Raw genomic sequence first — 23,213 nt, forward strand, 5'->3', positions numbered from 1 at the left:
ACTCAGTAAGTTCCAATGAAAATGAGAAACTGGATATACTATTATATAGCCTTCCAACTAAGGGAGAATTTAAATTTTCTCTTAATAGTTATTGACTGAGCTAATATTTATACATTTAATAAAAGTTTCAACATTTTAGTTAAAATGCTATTTTTACAGTAGTTCTCTGATCAGAGAGATTTAAATTATGTTCATTAGCGATGTCATGTTCAATGACTGAAGCCATAACATTGGAGTGAACTCAATTGACGGGCAGACATATATTTGCTTAACAAAAAAGGAAAGAGTAAGACAAAGGCAGACATGAATGGAAAGGGATTTTTTTTCTTTTGAAAGGCTGACATTTTTCTATTGATCTTCCTTCAAAGCAAATTATTACTTACCTTCCTACCCAGCCTAATAAAATAATCACAAATATTTTGAATGGTTGCATTGAGAGGTGGATTTAGAACATTCGGATCGCACAATGGCCAGATCTAGGGGTGCAGAATGGTTACGTATGGTCTCATTTTTAACTCTCGACCAACCAAAACATAGGTGTTTATCTTTAAGCGTGGGGAGCAGAAGCATCTAATTGATCCCACTTGGAAGACAGACGGTGAATAATGGGCCATTATATTTTGACGAGACACACAATTGCCTTGAACTTGTCAGGAGTTCAGGTGTGGGGATCCAGCTACCTGGGGCCGTGGCTGGAATGTGATGGTTTGCGAGCTCCTGATCACGCATCTGCCTGCCACAGCCCTTGTAGGGCCCGGCTCCATTTCACGGGAATAACTCACCTATTCATGAACAATGAGGTTCAAATTGTACTTTTCTTTAACACAACATTAACTCTCAAAGAGCTGGAAATTCAGCACTCGGTTCTGTGAGCTTAGATTGCAAATCAGTCACTGAGAACATTATATGAGCAGTAATCCCATTAAATATATCATCTTGCAAATATCTAAATCCAGTTAATTAACTTGTATTGCAAAAGAGCTCGGAGATATAGTTTTCAGAAAGCAACCATACATTTTAGGGCCCTAATTATATTTAAAGCAAATTCCGGGCTGTACTTTTTATACAAAATAGGTGGAAAACTGCCTTGAAAAGGAAAACCAGATGGATGGAGGACTACATTTAAGAGATTTGAGCAGAAAAGATATTCAAACATCTCAAAAATTAACTGCTTTCTTACATAAACTTTTGACTTGCATTGTAGGAAGCTTTTTTAATAAAAGGATTAAACAAAGTCTGCCATTTTAATTAAAATTCATAGCAATACAATGTCATCTTTACAATGGTTGTAGAAATTAACTAGCTCATAGATTTAGCTAGCCTTCAGAGCCCATAATAATTCGACTTTAGCATGATACCAAAACCCACAAAATGTATATACTTTAAAATAATCATGGCAGGGACTTAAAAACAAATAAATAAGTGAAGAAGAAGAAGAGGAGGAGGAGGAGGAAGGGGAGGAGAGAAAGGAGAAGAATTATTTCACCTGATGAAAATCCCATTATTGGGACACCTGGGTGGCTCAATGGTTGAGCATCTGCCTTCAGCTCAGGGTGTGATCCCGGGGTCCTGGGATCGAGTCCCGCATTGGGATAAATAAATAAAATCTTTTTAAAAATCCTATTATTGAGTTAGAAATATATGACAACAATTATTTTTAGATTTTTTTTCAGTGGTCAATAATTATCTGGCATATGTATGCAGTTACAACACTGTCTGAGATATATACACATACAGTATTTTTGGCATAAAATTTGCATAGAGTGTGTGTATACGCGTCCTCTGATGACACTCGCCTCCCTTGATACATTGTACTAACCCCATACCACTCACCACAGTGAATCTTTAGTGATATTTGTCATTAAAATAAATTACCCCAATATATGCTTTTCATTACGCTTCATGAAACATCCACACCCTCTAAGTGTGAAATTTGAGAACGACTTATTTTGAAATAGTTTAAATTGCGGTCTCCCTAGGCCATTGTTCAATACAGACATGTATGTTTGCGATTCTCAAAAGAATAGCAATGAAGTGTAAGAATACTTTCAATATAAATAGTGCCTTTCTTCCAAATAGTTCAAATTCTCATCCGATGTGTAAATCCATTTTTATGTATACATAATATATAGAACAAAATGTTTTTTGAAATCTCAGCCCCAGTTGAAGGCTGGGGGCAGACAGAGGATTTAAGAGATGTCAACAGGGTCGGATTTATTCATCCAAAAATCCATGACCCCATTTGGGCCATCGCAATTTATCATCCTGAAGAATAAAGTCCAAAAATATTCAGAGAGTCTTCCAAATACTATCATTCTCTCTATCCAAAAGGTCCCAGTTATTAGGAAAATGTATCTTTTCAGGTACTTATACCAAAACAGTCAGGAGGAGCTTGTTGTATTCAAAGCAGACTTAAAAAACAAAGCATTTCATTTCCTGATCAGCCTTCTTTAGGCATTTTGCAACTGGAATGTACAGAAAGGGCTTACTTAGCATTTAACCTCAGAAATAAGGAGTCAGTTGGTGAGTTCCTTCATCATAACACAGGCAGGAACTTGTGCTAGACTCAGCATTTCAGGGAAGAGACTCACTTTAGGAAAACTTTTTTACACGACCCACCTCGTAACTACACATTTGGCAATGTACCTGAATTATCTTTTTATTTCCCTGAACAGTTCTGTGAGATAGGTATGATTACCAACCTCCACTTTACAGGTGGGGAACCTAGGCTTGGAGATTTGTCATCTTTGCAAGGTCAAAGGTCTAGTGAGCGGAGAGCCTGAGATTCCAATCCAGGCCCATCCAGCTCCAAAGCCCATACCGGCCTCCCTCTGGGTTACACCCCTCCATGGACAGATACATCGCCCCCTCCCCTTAATGCTGGAGCCTCCAATTTTGCTTTTGTAAACAAACGCTAGAATTAGGAATCCATCCTAAAGTAACTTTGTTTGGTCCTGTAGTACCCACTGGTGGGTGGAAGGCAGGTGGTTAGATTGCTGTTACTTCCCACGATGAACGTGTCTATGGGCTGAGCTGGAGTGGAACTTTGAACACAGAAGCATGGGAATGCCGCCTGTGATACGGGGTGGGGGGTAGTTGGGGGTACCAAGAGTCTCTCACTGATGTGTTTCCCCACCATGATGTATGTAGTGCCTGGTTTGTTTGTTTGTTTTTAAGATTTTATTTATTTATTCATGAGAGACATAGAGAGAGAGGCAGAGACATAGGCAGAGGGAGACGCAGGCTCCCTGCAGGAAGCCCAATGTAGGGCTCCATCCCAGGACCCCGGGATCACGACCTGAGCCAAAGGCAGATGCTCAACTGCTGAGTCACCCAGGCACCCTGTAGTGCATGTTTTGACACCATTCATGGGCAACGTGGGAAGAAAGGGCCGAGACAAATGGAAAACTCTTTGGGGTCAACGTTGAGGACTCCCTGTGTTGCATCTGGTGAAGGGGTTAAACACCTCCCGGGCCCCCCTGCTTTCACTGTCTCCTGGATCATGTTGTCTAAAGGCAAGGCTCCCCAAACCACAGCCAACCGAATACGTATCCTAATGACAGTATAATTAGAAGTATCATTGTGGTAATGATTCTTTTCATCTGGGGCACAGGCTGCACAGAAAAGGCCCCTCATTCAGCTCATCCCACCTGCCTCCATCCTTTCGCCTCTCCCGGCTCCCCGCCCTCCCCAGCACCTCCCGGGTCAGTAGCACAGGGTTAATGCCAGGTGTTTGACAAGTCCTCAGACTCAGAGCTCATCAAACTAATTAAAGAGAAACACATCCAAATTCTAGTGAATTATTTTACTTTAAAAAATGCCTCCCATTCATCTGGCTTGGTGGGTTTGATTAATGAAGATGACAAAGGAGCTCTTGTTCCTGCAATCCACAACCACTTGGTTCGGGTTCAGTGGGTCCAGGGAGAGGCATCCAGGCCTAAATCTGGTCTTTCTTTCCTACTTAAAAATCCAAAGGGGAGCGAAGTTTCTGATTTTATCAGGCCCGCCAAAGCAGGAAAGACAAAAACATCTTGATCCACTAACTTGACGTAGCCAGGATTTATTTGTTTAACTTAAATACCCCTTAGAAGCCTTTTTCGTTGTTTATTTGTCACACATAGAATAATCCAAGACATTAGGAAAACATTAGATTCATCAGTACATTTTAATATTCCTGAAACTAATAAACCCTAGAAGGATGCTCTTCAGAGAAAGCATCCCAGTGCCTACCTCAGACCCCCATCCCAAGATTCTCCTGTGGTGTCCCCTCCCCCTGAGTAAAGCCCCTCTGGTGGTAGATTTCATGAACAAAGACATGTTAGGATCAGAATTTGGGAGAGGAAAATGCAGTTTTTGATTCTTAATGGGAGTGATTTGTTTTAATCAAAGGATTTTTAATTCTTATGGATAATTAAGCATCCAAAGTACATCTTGGATAGAGTTGTTTGCTGCATTAGCAAGATATGTCTGCATAATTAACTAAGTAAAGCATTTGAAGATAAATTTGAGCATTTAGATTAAATTTAGATTAAAATGCATATGCTCCTGCCAGGTTAAAAATAAAATCCAACAGACAACTCTACTAATAAATTCAATATATTAAACAAAGCATAGATATTTAAGATGTAGCTTTTAATAACGTTAACCAAATTCATCATGAGATTATGGCTTTAAAACTCCTAAGCCATAAATACCCTCTCCAAGTCTCCAAATCCTAAAATGCCAAATTATCCGATCCAGTATCTACCCATTTGGTATTGAGACATTAAATGACATTTTAGGATTATCTTTAAAATAATTATTTAGGCATTTGAACATCATTTTTAATTCCATCATTTATTTGAACCTAAAATTTAACTGAGAGACATTTACCTTCAGCCAGTTCCTCTTAAAATTTTGAATATATTTCTAGCAACATAAATGTATTGCTGATTACAACTGCTTAATGAAAAACATCTTTTCCCTTCTATTTTCAGGCTGAATGTAAATCCAGTCTCGTCAATACCATCTCGCCAGCTTTGAGTAACACCGAAAATTCCTTTTACCTGAGAAATAACTTCACACCTGTGACATTCAATAGTTTCCAAATTTAAAGTTTTCTTATGTCATCAGGTGATTCTCTTGTGTATCTGAAAAGGAAGGAAACTCAACAAATAGATTAAAGGGAGACATTTGGGACAATGTTTCCGAAGAGTTTTCAAGAGACTCGAAAATGCATCGTGTTCTAAATTTCTTTGCAGCATCTTGCACATTCGGTATCCCTCTAACTTAACTGAGAAATGCTAGAGTAGGGCAAGTTTAGAGGTTCTATGGTTTCCATTTAGAACTCTACCTGAAAAAGCAGGGAAGTTGGTGCCAAAGATGTTTGTAAAAAGAAGGATGCACGGGAAAATCATAGTTCAAGGAATTCATCAACAAACAACAAAGTTCACACTACAAAGTTTACAAAAGAGTTTGGAAGCAGATTATCTTTCAGTTGATTTAAATAAGCCACCTTGTTCTAATTCACTAACCCCTCCTTTCTCAGATGGACTCAGAGTATCCTCCAAACCAAGCAAGGATTTGAAGCTGGCAAGCAAATAATCCAAGTGAAGAAAGGTCTTGTTTCTTTTTAATCCTACCATTACCTTATAAAGACCCTGAAAAAGTGAAATGTGGCAAGTGAGATTTTTTTTCAATTTAATGTGTGCACTGAAAGTAGGATTGTTGACAGTAAGTCAGCTAGAGGGTTTAGCAAAAACTGTTCTGAAATTCTCCTTTGATTCTTGCTCCGCAGTATAGAATCCAATCAATGCAAATGTCAAGTCCTGTGTTGCGTCTGTCTGCTTCCTTTTAATGTTAAGAATTGGATTTTGGAAGTCATGGGTTTTCACATGTTAATGTTGAAATGGAATTCATTTGTGAGCATGTTGTTAGACACAATAAGAAAACTATTATCTAAAGGCAGTTGTAAACCTTTAAAAATTTTTTCCTTTTATCATGACTTTGTTTCATTCCTTGCTAGAATCCTAGCAAGCACAAACCCAACTGAACCCAGGCTCATAAAGAAATTACTAATATCAGAAACAAAACAAAACAAAACCTTATCGTTCATGCTTATTTCCATACCCAAATGGTTCATTATTATTTTTTTTCCAGAGTCTTCGTTTACCACCTAGGGAACAAAATCCCAACTATAGATTTAAAATGACAGATTTTGTGGGTTTTACTTTTCAGAGATGATGTCATTTGTGGGGAATTGTTGGGTAAACCATACACTCTTTTCAGAAACCTGCAATTACCTCTCTGAATAAAGAGATCAATGTCATGTTTCTAGAAATAATGGCTAATGATATGTCTCCCGAAAGGAAGTGGCGTTATTAATTACCTCACTGTGAACACACAGTTTATAGACAGCTCTGAGGGCCACTCGCCCAATTAAGTATAATGACTAAAGCTTCGGTTAGTCCATCTGTAGGGCCTTCTAGATTAACAAGCCTGCAGCTTTACAAGACTTGCAAGGCTGATACTCTCCACAAGGAGAGCTCAGATGCAGTACCTGGGCTGCTAAGAGATTTGGTATTATTGCAACAGCAGGAAGGGGAAACCCAAACTCTTGTTTGCAGCCACCCTGCTTTGTTCCCGTGTGAGCTGAGATACAACCCCTCCCCTCAGTGCCCACGGCGACGTGCATAATTCATATTACGCATCTAAGTATATATTGAAGTATGCATAAATATATCTGAACTGTTAATATTATATTCATGAACTCAGGTATAAATTATGTGAGTGTGAATGTACACAATTTAAAATGTTCTATATATATACTTACATGTAGACTGTAAAACTGTATGTAATATACAGTAATATATACATAATTATATCATAAATTTATGTATATAATATAAAGGTAATTAGATAACTGCATAGTTATATACTGACATATAATAGAGTACATAAAAATGTATTAATACCCATTCAGATATATGGTGAGAAGGACACTTCATAACCCAAGGCAGCCAAGGTTGGAAGCTAGAATTCAGCTCAGTCAATAATAAAGACCTTGAATATTTTAAATAATGTATGACAATATATATATATATATATATATATAATGTATACATATATACACGCATCTACTTATTATTATTACTATTATTATTAAGTGTTCCTAGTCTTTTCAAGTAGCAACAAAGGCTGATTATGGAGCCCTTAATACAGATCCATGTTTTGAAATTAGTTTGTCTTTTCAAAAGACATACTGTCTCTTCCCCGACAGCATCAATATAATTTATCACAGGTTTGTTGGCTCCCTTGTTTTTTTCCTGAAGTGTCTACAGGAAAGATCTGAGGAATGATGTGCAACCTTTGGGGATGGGTTTTCAAATCTAAGAGGATGAGGACACCTGAACCTAGAAGCCAGGCCCCACTCCGTGGCCTCCAATGACCGCAGGCAAGAGCCAGAATCTCTCTCTGACAAGGGTTGCACCTGGACTCTGCATTTTGGCTGCATTTTGACCCTCAAGCACTGAGGCTTCCTCGGCTGCCCCCAGCTACCCAGCCCCTGATTTATGACTTCCCCAATGCATCAGGCCCTCCCCACCCCAACCTGGAGATAATACCACCTCCTCCCCAGGGCTTGGCTGGATTAGGAAGTCCTCTTTACAAGTCTCTTTGAAATCCTGCAGTGAAAAAACAGGGGGCTGGTCCAACGTCTGGAGGCTTCCTGAGTGAGCCCAGAATAGCCAGTGCCCTGTCCTCACCCACAGAGGGGAACATCTGCTCCTCCAGCTGTTGCTTCACAGGAGGTCATTCCGAAGGTCAGAAAACATGACGGCTCCCCCAAGACAGGTGGCCATGCAGAGCTCTGGTCACTCCCCGCAGCAAAGGACCAGGTACAGGGGAGGGCGGTCACAGTCACAGCTCTCAGTGGATGAACACCGGACGCCGGAGCGTGCCAATGTTTGGGTTTGGTTAGGTTTGTAAGCATCACCCCTTCCGTATCTTTCTTTCGCCCTTCATTTGTTCACTAATATTGACAGAGCACCAGCCCTGGGCCAGGCATTATCACCAGCTTTAAGAAATGATGAGACAAGACTGGAGTCCCACCTTCACCACCTGTTAACAGTGCCTGGATGTGTTTCTCAACCTCCAGGAGCCTCAGTTTACCCACCTGCAAAAGGAACTCTATTATCTATGTCAAAGGGTAGCCCCAGAGATGAAGGGAGATAATAAAATACTATATATGAAGTGCCTGACAATTTGCTTAATCCAGTTGAGAAACTCAGTAAACGCGCATTCCCTTAGTCCTGCTCCCAAAGGCTGCTCCAAACACTGTGCCTATTTGTGTCTAAGCGACGTCGTGCTTTGCAGCTCAGATACCACTGAGCTCAGGAAATGCCCGACCCTTCACGGCTCTCACCTGGGCCAGAGCGATGCTTTCCTCATGGGTGGGTAGGCAGCTGGTGTGTGTTACGTGTGCTGTTCACTGCAACTCAGGTGTCAGAGAAACCCTGAAACTTTCCCTAGTCTGCTTTACCAATGCCTGTGCTTTCATTGTAGAACACATGGATTTAAATGATGCTCTCTTAGGTCTGAACATGCAGAGCGTGAACATGAAATTTCACTCCTATGGAAAACACTTGCCTATGTGCTCCAGGAAAAATGGACAAAACAGTCATGGCAATGGTGCTTGTGGGGCAAAAATTAAAAACAACTGTAATCTCCAAAATGGTAGAATTGATGTAAGCACTGATATAGTTATTTGAAGGAATACTATACAGCCATGAAGAGTAATGACATGTACCCATATGTTTAAACCCTAGAACTGTAAAATCGAGTGAATAAAAGCATGTCGCAGAATATAGAGGGTCTGGCTCCATTTATGTATAGGCCAAAACATGCAAAATAAAAGTACGCACATATGTATATTTTTGGGAATGTATGCGTGAATGGCTCAACAAAATTCAGGAGAGTGATTATCTCTGGAGGGAGAGACCAGGACAAGATCAGGGATAGGGATAGTCAGGGAATGGGTGCAGTTGGGACGAAGGGAGAGTTTCCCATGTGTTGGGTGGTGGATTCCCAGGTATTAATTTCATAGTTATTTTCTAGTCCATACATGTGTCATATGTACTTATATGTATGCTATATTTCATAATAAAATATTTAAATGTTTCCTACTATAGTTGATTCTTGGGAACCAAGAATTTCCAAGAAGAAAAAATAAATTTACGAAGCCATAAATACAAGGATGCCCATTACAGTATAATGTATAAAAACAAAAAGGAACCAACTAGAACATTCCAATATGGAAAGAGCTAAATAAATTAGCAAAATCATTTTTTGGAGTCTTTGGCCATTGGATTATAAGACTGGAAGGCTAGTAAAGCTGCCACCTTCCTAAATACTACGCCTGAGACAGGCTGAACTGGAAATTAAGAGGGGGGATACCTCCTACTGTTTGGGCTAGTTATTGACCAAAGATAACAAAAATGTTATTCCTGCCTTGATCTTCTGGGCACAAGAGCACAATGATGAGTAACACTGACCTCACATTTTCTAAAAATATGAGAAATTACTAGCAGAGACTTTTTAAAAGTCTTTCTTGAAGAACTTACATAAGCAAGAAAACAGACTTTGAATCAAGAGTCTTAATAAAGAAATATGATGGCTGCACCTCCTACCAGGATGCTGGGCGAGTAGCAAGCCCTAAGCCAGAGACTAAGTCAGTAACTGGCATTGTGCTAGAATTTTCCTTCCCTTTCTTCCACACACATCACCCCCCTGGGCATTAGAGGGTCCAGCAGTGATTCTCCAGGACACTGCCCTCCATGGAGTCCTTGGTTTTTTTCATAGCTACATTGTCTTCCAGTGGCCATCGAGGTCCCCCAGACTCTACAGGCCTTCATTTTAAGTCTCATTGGTTCAAGCATCTTTAGGTCACTCTGCAATGATCACCAAGGTTTTATTTCAATGGTCAAGTTCACCCTTGCATTTTATCCTACCCTTTCCCCCAACACCACCACCTGATGGTCTGGACTGTCTCGGACTCAGAGAATATCACTCTTGAACCATAGAGGCCATGAGCAGCAGGAAGCAAGCTTTGTACTGGAGGTAAGCGAGGTCAGGCCCCCAGAGTTGGGCTCTGATGAAGAAAATGCCACATTGGCTCATCTCACATTTACTTACTCATTCACTCAGCAGATACTGACGGAGCCCCTACTATGTGCCAAGCACCTTGCTGGTTGCCAGTACATGGTGGTGAGCAAGACCAACACAGTCTCTGATTTCGGCAAGCTTACGGTCTAGGAAGGAAGACCGAATAAAAGCAGAGAAGCAAGGCAGCAAATAAAAATTCTACTTTCTATGGCCCAGACCTTGCTGGATAAAAACAAGCACGAAGTTGAAAGAATAATCAAATCGAGGAGCAGCAGACTTTACACAGGGGAGAGACAAAGCCACTTGATGGGCGTCCTTTTAGTAAGAAGGATGAAAAGACAACTGTGGAGAAAGGGGAAGCTTCCTCCCAGAATTGGAAAGAGAGAGTGCAAGCGCCTACAGAAGGACAAGTGGTCATCATGTGGGACACTCCAAGCAAAGCCCTGTGGGGTGGAGGGCAGGGAGTGAGGCCAGAATGGCAGGTGAACATGGGCCAGATCACACAGCCCGCCCCCCCCCCCCGCATATTGTGCAACATCTGCTTGCTCAGCACATAGGTCCAAGCTCCACGTCGGCCTCCTCCTCCTGTTCTTGCCAGGTGACCCGGGCCACCACCAGAGGACAGCCTCTCTGTTCAGACTCAGAGGGGGCTCACCATCCTGTCCTTTCCAGGCTCCGCTGCAGGAGGCATGTGTCCAGAGCCTGGCTGACTTCCCATCTGATGGGGACTGCCTGCTGAGGGGCTCTTTCTGCACACTCCCAGACCAAGGGCACCCCATTTCATCCCAGAAATACTAGTTGGGGATCTGATACCCTGCGAAGGTGGGTAGATGGGCTCATCCCCATGGTCAGCAGTCCCCCAAGCTCCTAACTGCTCACCATAAATTCCCCCTTATGGGAACTGAGTCATCAGAAAGCATGCAATAATCTTGCTCTTTATAAAACCCAAAGGAGGCCCCGTCCAACTGTTGATCCATCTGGCCAGCTGAGGATTAGCTAACTCTGAGAATGCAGAGAGCTGTGAACAGAGGGAAATAAAGGGGTCTGTCTGGCTCACAGGGCAGATGGAGAAAGCAATGCTTTTCCAATCATACACAGACCCTCCTGCTCTCCGGCCCTGTGGCTAAAATCCAACAGCTGACTAGGGCTGAAGGTGCATGGATAAGGGGCATCTAAAGCTAAAAGTCTTCCACAAGAAGCTAAGAAGTACCTAACAGCGGCTTCAACTTTTCTACTATGTTTTTTCGTTATAAAAAATATATATCACGCTATGAAATAAAACGTAGAAGTTTTAAAACCACCTGTGATTTCATTATCCCAACATAAATATTTTCCTCTTTATATAGTAGTTACTTCTAGTCTTTGCCCTTAAACTCTTTTACATAGTTGCAGTCCTATGTGCACACACTTGTGTTTTTAAATTTTACACTCTATCATAAACACTTTTCCATATTCCTCCCAGCCTTTATAGTTCACATTTTAATAACTGCATTATTATATTACCAAGTAAATGCACTGTAGCTTTTTTAAGCAATACCTTTCATTTGGACATTTATGCGATTCTTAGTATTTTACTATTATGGATAACCCTGCAGTTGATATTTTCATACACATAACTTTTGTCTTTCAAATTTGGTCGGAAATTTGATATTATTAAATTTTTAAATACATGTGTTCATGCATATGTCACCATCTCTCTTTTTCAACTGCGTATTATTTTTCCCAGAGACACTTCTAAATGCAAGCAACGTAGTGTGAAGCAGCCTCTTGGTGAAAAATTGTCTCTCATCGTGACTTGTGAGGCTAAAGATACAGATGTTGCTTTGGCATACCTCCCGTTCAAACTCATCTGGGATGTCCTGTGCTTGTTCTTTGTGGAAACGAATTTGGGGCAGCAGGTCTTCTACACAGACTCAGTTCTTGAAATAAGCTTTCCCTTCTTAGATCCACCTTCTCTCCTTATGGGGATTCAGAGAATGAGGAATTCACCCCTCCCTTGGGAGAGTAGGAAGGGGCCAGTCCTTAGACAACAATGGCTGGTCACCTGGGAGGGAGCTCTGACCCTGGAGGAGCGACAGGTAGTGCAAGTCAGAGGTCCCTCCAGCAAGCCTGCAGTTTCTGCTTCCCAGGGAACACTTTCTCAATCTGCTGAGTTGGAAGTATTCACCCCTTCCTGGGCTTCAGACAATCATGAGCAAATTTCCTAACTTCTAAATCTGTGTTTCACCAACCCTTAGCATTTGAAAACAAGGGCACCAAAGACAGAAGCATTCTCTCCATGGGTTGCTCAGAAAAGAATTTTCTCTGAAGATTTTTTTTTTCTTTTGAAGAAAAGTTTTAAAAAGGAGGTGGGGAGGAGGTTAAGAGGGAGGTGGGGAGGAGGTTAAGAGGTGCTATGCTCCAAATTTCCCCTTTGACAACTCTGTTGAGATTACCTAACATGATTTCTAGCTCTCCTGAACAAATTGGGGAAGAAGTTGCAGCTGTGGGAACTTTGATAAATCGCAAAAATGACATTTCTGAGAGTGACATTTGTCAATCTATCCATAACTATCAGTGGAGAATTCATGTTACTATAAAATTTTTTAAAATGCCAAAGAATTCACTTCTTTACTGTCAAATTGAGATTTGATGGAAGAAACAGTCAGGCAATTAATTATATTTAGGAACCATGCATCTTGGCTTTGAAGTTAAATGTATTTCCCTGTGGCTTTATATTGAGAACAGCTTTTATTAAATTCAATTACTTTTCCCTCTGGTCTGCTCCATAAAGGTGCACTCGTAGAGAAGGATGGCTCTTAACAGAATTATTTCCACTGGAAAAGATGATGATCAGGTGGTGTTGGTCACTAAATGGGGCCGGTCCTTTATAAGCAAAATAACAGATGATAGGGTGTGTTTCTGGTGGTCTTCAAGTTTTACCACTTTCTTCTCAGCCAGCAAAGCAAAGAACAGACAAAAAAATGGAAGGATCTCATTATTTTATCTTTCATGTTGCCTCCTTCTTGCCAATATGGCCACTAAAGCTTTTGCCTTTCCCAGAACTAACCAACTCCACTAATCTCTGAAACCTTGGACCATAAGACTCCTCTCAAGATGTTCCCAGAGTTATAGATCATTAGCATTAGGAAGAACCTGGAAGAAATGATCTGGAAAACCGATTGAGGATCTGGATCCTCAAACCAGATCCACCTCTGTGGTCACATGAGACTGGATCATTTCTGTCCCATGAACCTTATTTTCTTCCTCCAACCAGCAGGCATAATGACATCCCATATGGCCGTTATGAGGATCAAACGGGATGGTGAGATAATAAACAAGTGATAATTGCAAAGCATTGGCATGATTGTTAATAATAATTTATGAACTAGCAAGTTTCTGCTTCAATCATTTAAAATAATCTGCAGCTTTGTTTAATAATTTTCTTGTTTAAGTGCACTCAGTTTCATCTTACTACATGTACAGGATGTTTTTCTCTCCCTGAACCACACAAGCAAAGGTGTTTTTAAAATCTAATGCATTGGGCAGCCCGGGTGACTCAGCAGTTTAGTGCCACCTTCAGCCCAGGGTGTGATCCTGGAGACCCCGGATCGAGTCCTGTCAGGCTCCCTGAATGCAGCCTGCTTCTCCCTCTGCCTGTGTCTCTGCCTCTCTCTGTGTGTCTCCCATGAATAAATAAATAAAATATTTTAAAATAATAATAATTATTTTAAAAAAATCTAATGTATTATTTGGTTAAAAAGTGACTGCAAAAGTTGAGTGTGTCGTTGGCCAATCAGGTGGCAGCTCTCAACAAGGGCATTTTCTAACAAAAAGCATAATGTATTTCTGTAATAAAATGACCAATTTTACAGGTCCCAGGCATTGCTTTAAAAATGGTTGTATTATGATCAAAAGCCTTAGTGCCACCTGGGACCAATAAGTGGGCTGTTTCCTATAGAAACATCACCTACGTGAGCCCCAGTTCTACAGTTCGGGCTTCGTGAAATTAAGAAGCATGAAAAACACAAGGCAAACCCTAAAAGCCTGCAGAAGAATTATTCTGGACAAAATTCAATATTACAGGTAGGTAATTTTCCTCCTAAGTATGTCCCCCCCCCCCCAGTATTACGGGTAGGTAATCTCCCCACAACTTTGTCAAGGTCACAGCTACAATCAGTGTGCCTTCTACCAGCAACACACTCCCAAAGCTGACTTTGAAAGTTCAGCAGCCAAATCTACCAGAAGTGGCTTGCCACTGTGGCCTGGCTAGTTGCCACTGGATTTGCTTGTTCAGAGTCATGCTGTCCTCTCTGACTTTTCATCATCAGTTCTGTCGGGAACATGAATTCTAAGCAGTATCCTTTGCATCAGGCATATCACTACTGCCACTCAGGGAAAACCTTCTTAATGACAGAAGACCATTAAACTGCCACACCAAGACTTCAAGTGGATGGAACATCTCTTCTGGCCCTTTCTTTGGGCATGCTGGGCTGGGCTATTCAGTGGACATCAAAAGAAATGAAAAACTTAAACATCCAAGTGTGTTGACATCACAGCACAGTGATTAAGTCACTGAAAAGTCCGATGAGTGGTTCAGACTAGGCATACAAGTGGGGTGTAGAAGATGGTTCTGGGCTTAATGGGCTTGGAATACAGTATGACCGACACAGAAGGATAAGCAGCAACACAAGGTGGCGGATCATTGTTAGCAAACGATCACGTTGATTGTCTGCAATCTGCAATGAGTTTATCTAGGATCCCAGGGAAAGACAAGAAATCTGCTGGCTCATAAGCCACGTTAGGCAAGGACCATATCCAGTCTTGTTAACTTATTTGTCCATAGGGAGAACCATAGAGCCTGGTATGTATTACATGCTCAATAAATGCTTTATAAATAAAAGTATAAACAAACTATGGATGTTTGTGATGTTAGGAGGAGGCCTCCAGTAAGATGATGGGGTATGTACTCCCTCCCAACTCTAGCCATCAAAATCTACTCAGGAAGGAAACTTGCTTCTGGAAACTAAGAAGGGTGTCATTTCCTTACCAAATACCTCAAGGTCTCTTTCACATAGAGATTCCTAATCAGATGGGATTAACAGAGAATGAAAAGCCAAACTCCTAATTCCACTTCTTATGAGAAATCACTGTGACCAGGAAGGAATTTGGTGAGTCTTAAAATGTCCCCATTGACATTCCCCAATTTGAAGTTCAAAGGCTTACCTTGGGGCAGAAATTAGGACTGGCTGGCCCAGTAGGGTGCCTTCATGGGTTCAGCCTCAGTGAGAAGGCTGAAGCACTCCCTGAAGGCTGCTGGGCTGGAAGATAACCTGGGAAGAGGACTCTGGAGGAGAATTCTCTCCCTAATTCACATTTACTGAAAAAAACAAAAACAAAAACAAAAAAAACCTTGAGAAATTTTCATATTAATGAAGATTGGAGAGGACCCTGAATATATAAAACTAAAACAGCCATCATTAGTAACCAGCTGAGATCAGGGAAGAATAGGGATTTTTTTTTAAAAGATTTTATTTATTTATTCATGAGAGACACACAGAGAGAGGCAGAGACATAGGCAGAGAGAGAGAAGCAGGCTCCCTGCGAAGAGACTTGATCCTAGAACCCCAGAATCACGACCTGAGCTGAAGGCAGATGCTCAACCACTGAGTCACCCAGGCGTCCCAAGTAGGGGACATTTAAAACATAGTTGCCACATAACTTTGATAGAAGCAGTGAAAAATTAACTCAATAATATAAGAATTCAAATTAGCAACGCAGAATAAAAACTTGAACAGTTCTACCAGAACCCGGAGGAAAATTTTAACCTAAGCTAATTTGATTTAGTTTCTGCTATCGCAAACAATAGATTCATAACAAAGTCACCTACAATAAAACCAAAAACCAAAACAAAACAAAAAAAACAAAAAAACAACTGCAGCTGTGAATTTGTCTATTTCTCCTTTTAGGTCTGTCAACATTTTCCTTATATATTTTAAAGCTGTTATTAGGTCCGTACAAATTAAGGATCATTAAGCTTTCAATTGAATCGAATCTTTAGCATTAAAAAATGTGCTTTTAAAATCTCTAATATCTTTTACTTTTATTATGTACTGAGTGTTTTACTCCCCTCAAAATTCAAATATTGAAGCCCTAACCCCCAGTGTGATGATATTTGGAAATGGGGCCTTTGGGAGGTAATTATGGTTAGATGAAGTCCTGAGGGTGTGGTCTTCATGACTGAATTGGTGCCCTTATAAGAAAAGAGCTTGTTCTCTCCCTGCAGGTGTGCTCACCAAGGAAAGGCCATGTGAGGTCGGAGAAGGAAGGGGGCCATCCACAAGCCCGGATGAGAGTCCTCACCAGGAAATGACCATGATATTCGGACTTCTGGTCCCACAACTATGAGAAAACAAAATTCTGTTGTTGGATCCACCCAGTCAGTAGTATTTTATTATGTATCTTGAGCTAAGACAACATATTTTGTCTGATATTAATATAGTCATGCTACCTCCACTTAGCTTTTTGTTTTCTTTTTTCATCCTTTTACTTCTAATCCATTTGTGTCCTTATATTTAAAATGTATCTCTAGTAAGCAGCATAGGGTTGTTCTTATTTAAGTCCAAGTTTTGATTTTTTTATCATTTAATTGGACTGTTTAGTTCATTTATATCAAATGTGGGTACAGATATGTGACCTTTTTATTCTTTGTTTCCTTCTTCCTCCTTTCCTGGTTTCCTTGAGATTAACAAGGTTTATGTTCTTATTCTTATTCTTATTATGATATCTTCCCTCTGTTAGCAGTTTATTTTCTTACATAAATTTTCAAGCATAAGGATAAATTGAAAGAATTCTAGCCCGAACACACAAATGCCCATTATGTAGATTCTACATTATTTTATTGTATTCATTTTCTCGTAACTATCCATCCTCTATTCATTCAGCAATTCACTTCATTTTTAAAAGGATTTAAGTAAGTTACAACCATTGATACACTTAACTCCAAATAACTTAAGAATATACAAAATTAATAGAATTCAATATTTATTTAGAGTTTTTGAGATAAGATGTATATATGGCTAAATGAACATATCTTAAATGTCCCACTCAATGAGTCTTGATGAATGCAGGCATCTGTATAACTCGAAACTCTATCAAGAAAGAAAATATTCTTATCCAGAATGTTCTCTTATGACCCTTACCCTTCTTGGTCAATCCCCACTCTCACCTCTGAGGAGACAAGCACTATTCTAATTTGTTTCCACAATAGATTAGTTTTTGTCTATCTTAGAATTTCATATAAATTGAATTATAAAATATATACTTTTTTGTATCAGGATTCTTTCACTCAGTATACTGGTTTTGAGGTTTAACTCTGTCCTTCCTTCTATCAAGAGTATGTTACTTTTTCATGACTTAGTAGTATTTCATTATATGAATATATCCTCTAATAGCTTTATAGTGATATACATATGACATTGAATACCTCTAATTGGGATCCCTGGGTGGCGCAGCAGTTTAGCGCCTGCCTTTGGCCCAGGGCGTGATCCTGGAGACCCGGGGATCGAATCCCACGTCGGGCTCCCGGTGCATGGAGCCTGCTTCTCCCTCTGCCTATGTCTCTGCCTCTCTCTCTCTCTCTCTCTGTGACTATCATAAATAAAAAAATAAAAAAATGAATACCTCTAATTAAATATTAACTACATCATTAAAATAATAGTACATATATACTGTGTACATGGTACCATACATATAATGTAGCATTGTTATTTTAATGGTTACAGTGAACATTTTAAAAAGTCAATTCATTTATCTTGAGGTAAATATAGATTCACATGTAGTTCTAAGAAATAATATGAAAAGACACATTTACCCTTTACCCAGTTTCCCCAATGGCAATATCTTGCAAACCTATATTATGCTGTAGCAAGTGCAATAACCAGGTTATTTACACTAATAGAGTCAAGATACGCATCATCTACATCATAGCAAGGATCCCTCATATTATACTTTTTAAAAAGATTTTATTTATTTATTTGAGAGAGAGAGAGAGAATAAGCAGGGGGAGGGGCAAAGGGAGAGGGAGAAGGAAGCTCCCCGCTGAGCAGTCAGCTCAGGACCCTGAGATCATGACCTGAGCCACATGCAGATACTTAACCAATTGAACCACTCAGATGCCCCTCATATTACACTTTTATAGTCGTATCCACTTCTCCTTTGCTCCCCCCCCTTAATTCCTGGCAGCCACTAATTTGTTGTCTAATTTCTATAATTAGGTCATTGAAGGATGTTCTATAAATGTAATCATGCAGCATGTCACCTTTTGAAGTTGGATGTTTTCACTAAGCATAATTATCTGAAGATTTATACAGGTTTTTGTATCAATGACTCATTTATTTTTATGGCTGACCAGTAGTCTACAGTGTATGTGTATCACCATTTGTTTAACCTTTCACCTGTTAAACAACATCAGGGTTGTTTCTAGTTCTTTTCCAGAAGTTACAAATAAAGCTACTATAAGCATTCATGTATAGCTTTTTGTATTAACATAGTTGTTGTTGTTGTTGTTTTTATTTCTCTTATTTATCCTAGAACTCCCAAACCAAAGACTTGAGATGAACTCATTGAACCAACTTGGGTCACATGCCTTCCTTAGAACCTGTCGCTGGGGGAAGAGTACAAGAAGAAGATCAGTGTAGGTGCGATTTGGCTTAAACCAGGTCAGGAGCTTCACCTCAGGGTAAGGGGCTGGGACCGCCTTCCCTGAAATCACAGGAAACCCAAATAGAAACATGGGTTGTCAGGAGGGTTGAAACCTGGAGATTTTACCAAGGTAATATCCGTCAGTGAGAATTCTATGCAGGGAGAAATTCTCGTTTCTGGGGAGGGTCCACCCTCAACATACGTTTTCTCCAAACTTCTGCACGTGATTTTTGAGATCATATGGCCACCATTCCTCCCTTGTTCCTCTTATCCTGTGCCCCATGACTACACCCTTCAGCACACACTAAATGGTCCCGATCCTCAGTTCCTGTTCCATGACTTGTGTTCAGTGGCCCATCGGGGTGAACCTGCTTCCCCTTCACACACTCTATTCTTTTCCACTCTGTGATTGCACACATTCCATCTTCTGCAGGGGCAGATTATTCCAGAGGGCCACCAGTCACTTCCTCTTGAATATCAAAGTAAACTCCTCTTTTTGTCATTTTAAAGGTTTAGAGAAAGAAGTGAGAAGGAATGGGGAAGACTGACTGCCACCATCAGCAGCTCTATCAAGTGCCTTGGCACTGGGGAATAACAGGTCCAGTCGTCTTGGGGCAACAGCTCAAACTTACCTAACTGCAGTTTAGTGTCCATTCCTCCTGCCTCCCACCAACCGTGTCCCTTCCGTAGCACTAGCTCATATTCACAAAGGCATCTTGCCCTCATGCACTCTTCTGGATGTTTCCCTTATATCACTCATTTAATTCTCACAACAACCTTATGAGTCCATTAAAAAGATCAAGAAACCGAGGCTCTGGGAAATTCAGTGACTGCTCAAGGCCCCATAGCCAGTAAGCGTCAGAATTGGCATTCAAACCCAGGCAACCTGACTCCAGGGTGCATGTTCTTAACCACCGTGCTGACTTCTCCATCATTCAGAATCATCATGGCTCATTGCTTGCACCCCATGTTTTTGGGCTAACCAATACATTCCCTCAGTTCCATCATATGTTATAAAAGAAGGCAACAAAGGACAACAGTCACAGGCCGCATACTGTGTTTGTTGGGCTCCATGCTAAGTGCGTAAAATATGAAGTTGCTCGTGTTATGCAATAATCAATAACATGTTCAAGGTCACACAGCTAGTTAGTAGGGAAGCCTGGGCTTGAACCCAGGTCTCTTGATGCCAGATCCCATAACCTTAGCCACTGGCCTCTTGACGGGTTGTGGTTTAGTCCCTTGGTCAGGTTTAGGTCAAGGAGAACTCAGAGTTTCTCTCTCAGGAAGCCTTTCATTGCCTATGACCTCAGGAGTTCTTAGCATCAAGGCAGGGGTGCTGAGGGCTCGACATTTCCCAAAACTGACGCACCAAATGGCTGGTTTCTTTTTAGTCCAGTGTGTAGATGGCACCCCTGAACCGCAAGACTAGCTCGATTCTGATCTGTGTAATAGGAGACCGTGACAACCTGGCTTTACAGAAGAAAGACAACATCCACATTATAGACAGTATGAGACAAGATGTGACACATCACAGGGTACAAACCAATGGGGCCCAAGCAAGATGCCAAACGAGGAACATTTTCGGTTCAGATACAATATTGCCATCACAGAGCGGCAGGAATCAGAAATGCCAGAATTAAGGAAGTGCCGTGTCAAACAAGATGATTAGGTGGGAAACATTGATGAACCATGAAGCTCCGTGGATGACTCAGTGGTGGGGGTCATTGGGTGTCTCATGGCTGGCGTAACCTAAGCCTTCTGATTGTGAACTCTTGACTCCTTTCCCTTCCATAGCACCTCCTCATTGTTCCTCCCAGTCCTTCTGATCTCAGGAGTGGCCCCACTGTCTACCTAGACCCTCCATTCAAAACAATGTATTCTCTAGATTTTCCTCTCCCCCCACCCCACTGCTTTCTGCATCCAATATATGAGCAAATATGGTCAATTCTGTCTGCAAAATATATCTCAGATCTACTTATCTCATCTCCCCTCCATCCAAACAGCTCTCTTTCCCTGGATAACCGTAATATCTATCTCACTTTCTGCCTCACTTCGCCTCTGGTCCCCTCCAAGCTCTTCTTCATGCTGCAGCCAGGATTAGAATTTTAACACTTAAATTTGATCTATCATCCCCATTTCATGCTTAACATGTTTCAAGGGCTTTGTAATGTATTTCAAATAAAATTTACCCTCCTTGCCAGGACATAGAAAGCCTCATATGATCTGGCCTCTATCCACACCTCCAACCCAATCAGGGACCCACTCCCCACTCTGCCCCTGGATCATGCCCAGCTCTCACTCTTGGGATTTCAACTCCACTCTCTTTTATCCTTCAGTTCTCAGTTCAAGCCTGGGTGGCTCAGTGGTTGAGCATTTGCCTTTGGCCCAGGTGGTGATCCCTAGGTCCTGGGATCAAGTCCTGCATCGGGCTCCCTGCTCCATGGGGAGCTTGCTTCTCCCTCTGCCTCTCTCTGTGTGTCTTTCATAAATAAATAAATTTGAAAAACAAAACAAAAAATAATATCACCTCTTCAGAGGGCCCCTCCCCAACTAGCAGCTTGTTAGATAAAATACAGGACACCCAGTTAAATCTGAATATCAGATAAATAACAAATGTAACACATATTTCTTAGCATAAGTCAATCCCAAACATTGTGTAGGATATAATTCTGCCAAAAATGTATTCATCATTTATTTAAAATTTAGATTTAACTGGGAGTCCCGTATTTTTATTTGCTAATCTGGCAACTCTATCAACAACCCACATAGTTCCCCCAAGTTATTCGCAACCATAGCTCCCTATTCATTTTCTCCATTTGCTCACCGTAATTTTAAATTATGTGCCGTACATTTGTCTCTTAATGTCTGTGTCTCCCCTCAGACTTACGTTCCTCAAGGGCAGAGCCGATGTTCCTTTTATTCATCAGTTTATACTAAATAATTAGCACAGTGCCTAGCATATAATAGAAGCTCAATAAATATTCAATGAATGAACAAACGGGTATTATTTTAGCAGAAAGTTGGCAAATTCCTTTTCTTTAAATCTCTTCCCAGGTAAAGAGGCAAGTTTTCACCTTGTTGAAAATACACTTGACAGACCAAAGCAGTGGAGTATGTAATCATAATCCATTTAGTGCAGCAATTAGATTTTAATGTGACTCAATTCAGCTGATGGTGCATCGCAGAGACTACTAGGTGTTGAGTAAAGTTAATGCGACTTTGACACCTTTCCAAATGGTGAAACCACTGGGAAGAATAAAATGGGAGGGAAAGAGGATACAGAGCTGCCTAAGGGGAGGCCCACAAGAGCCAGAAGTTCAGGTCAGAAGTTCAGAAAGAAAGAAAAGTAAAGGGGCTCCTGGAGGGCTCAGTGGTTGACCATCTGCCTTCGGCTCAGGTGGTGATCCCGGGGTTCCTGGCATCAGGGAGCCTGCTTCCCCCTCTGCCTATGCCTCTCTCTCCCTCTCTCTTTAATGTTAATGTCTGATGCCAGTAAGACAAAACAAAGTAATCCCAGGCCAAGCTTTTGGTTCCACTGGAACCAAAGCAAAAATTACAGAGAAACTTTGGAAAAGCGCAAAGTCGTGCAAAAAAAAAAAAAAGGCAAAAGGCAAATAAGAAAACCTTCACTAGAGTCCTAATAAATGTCACCTGTCACATCCAGAGACGGGGCCAGTGAACAAGGATTGCTAAAACTTGGAGAAGATAATCTAGGCAAAGAGTTTTTTCAGAATTTGATTTGCTTGCTTATTTTTAAAAGGAAGGTGAGCACAGATGTTCACTTGCCAGGAGTGGCTGGCTGGGGCCTGTTTGCATATGCACAAATAAAAATAAAGAAAACTCGCTAAATCCCTGGCCTATTTTACTGTAGCTTTGAAGACTGGGCAAAAGCTATGCTGTCACAGAATAAGGATGGCAAAGAATTTATGCATCAGATGCTTGGAGATTTGTTGTTGAAATGTTCTTATTGTTCTCGGACGGTTGTAGGGTTGTTTCCCTGCTCCAGAGATGGAGTCTCTGAAACCCACACAGGGGTCTAGCTCGTAGGTGTTTACAACACACATTACAGGGGAGCATGGGTGGCTCAGTCCATTAGGCGTCTGCCTTGAGCTCAGGTCGTGATCTCAGGGTCCTGGGATCCAGCCCCGCATGTCACATCAGGCTCCCTGCTCAGCAGGGTGGGGTCTGCTTCTCCCTTTCCCTCTGCCCCTCCCCTCCACTCCTGCTCTCTCGAACTCTCTCTGTCTCAAATAAATGAAAAAAATCTTTCAAATACACACATTATAATGTGGTTCATCTTGCCCCACCCTCCTCACCCAGGTCGGATAGTCAGACTTCATGTTTTCACCACCTTTGATGAGGTCTTTGGGCGACTTGGCTTCATTGGAAAG

This window comes from Nyctereutes procyonoides, unplaced genomic scaffold, assembly GCF_905146905.1.
Source record: "Nyctereutes procyonoides isolate TBG_1078 unplaced genomic scaffold, NYPRO_anot_genome, whole genome shotgun sequence".
Classification (NCBI taxonomy): domain Eukaryota; kingdom Metazoa; phylum Chordata; class Mammalia; order Carnivora; family Canidae; genus Nyctereutes; species Nyctereutes procyonoides.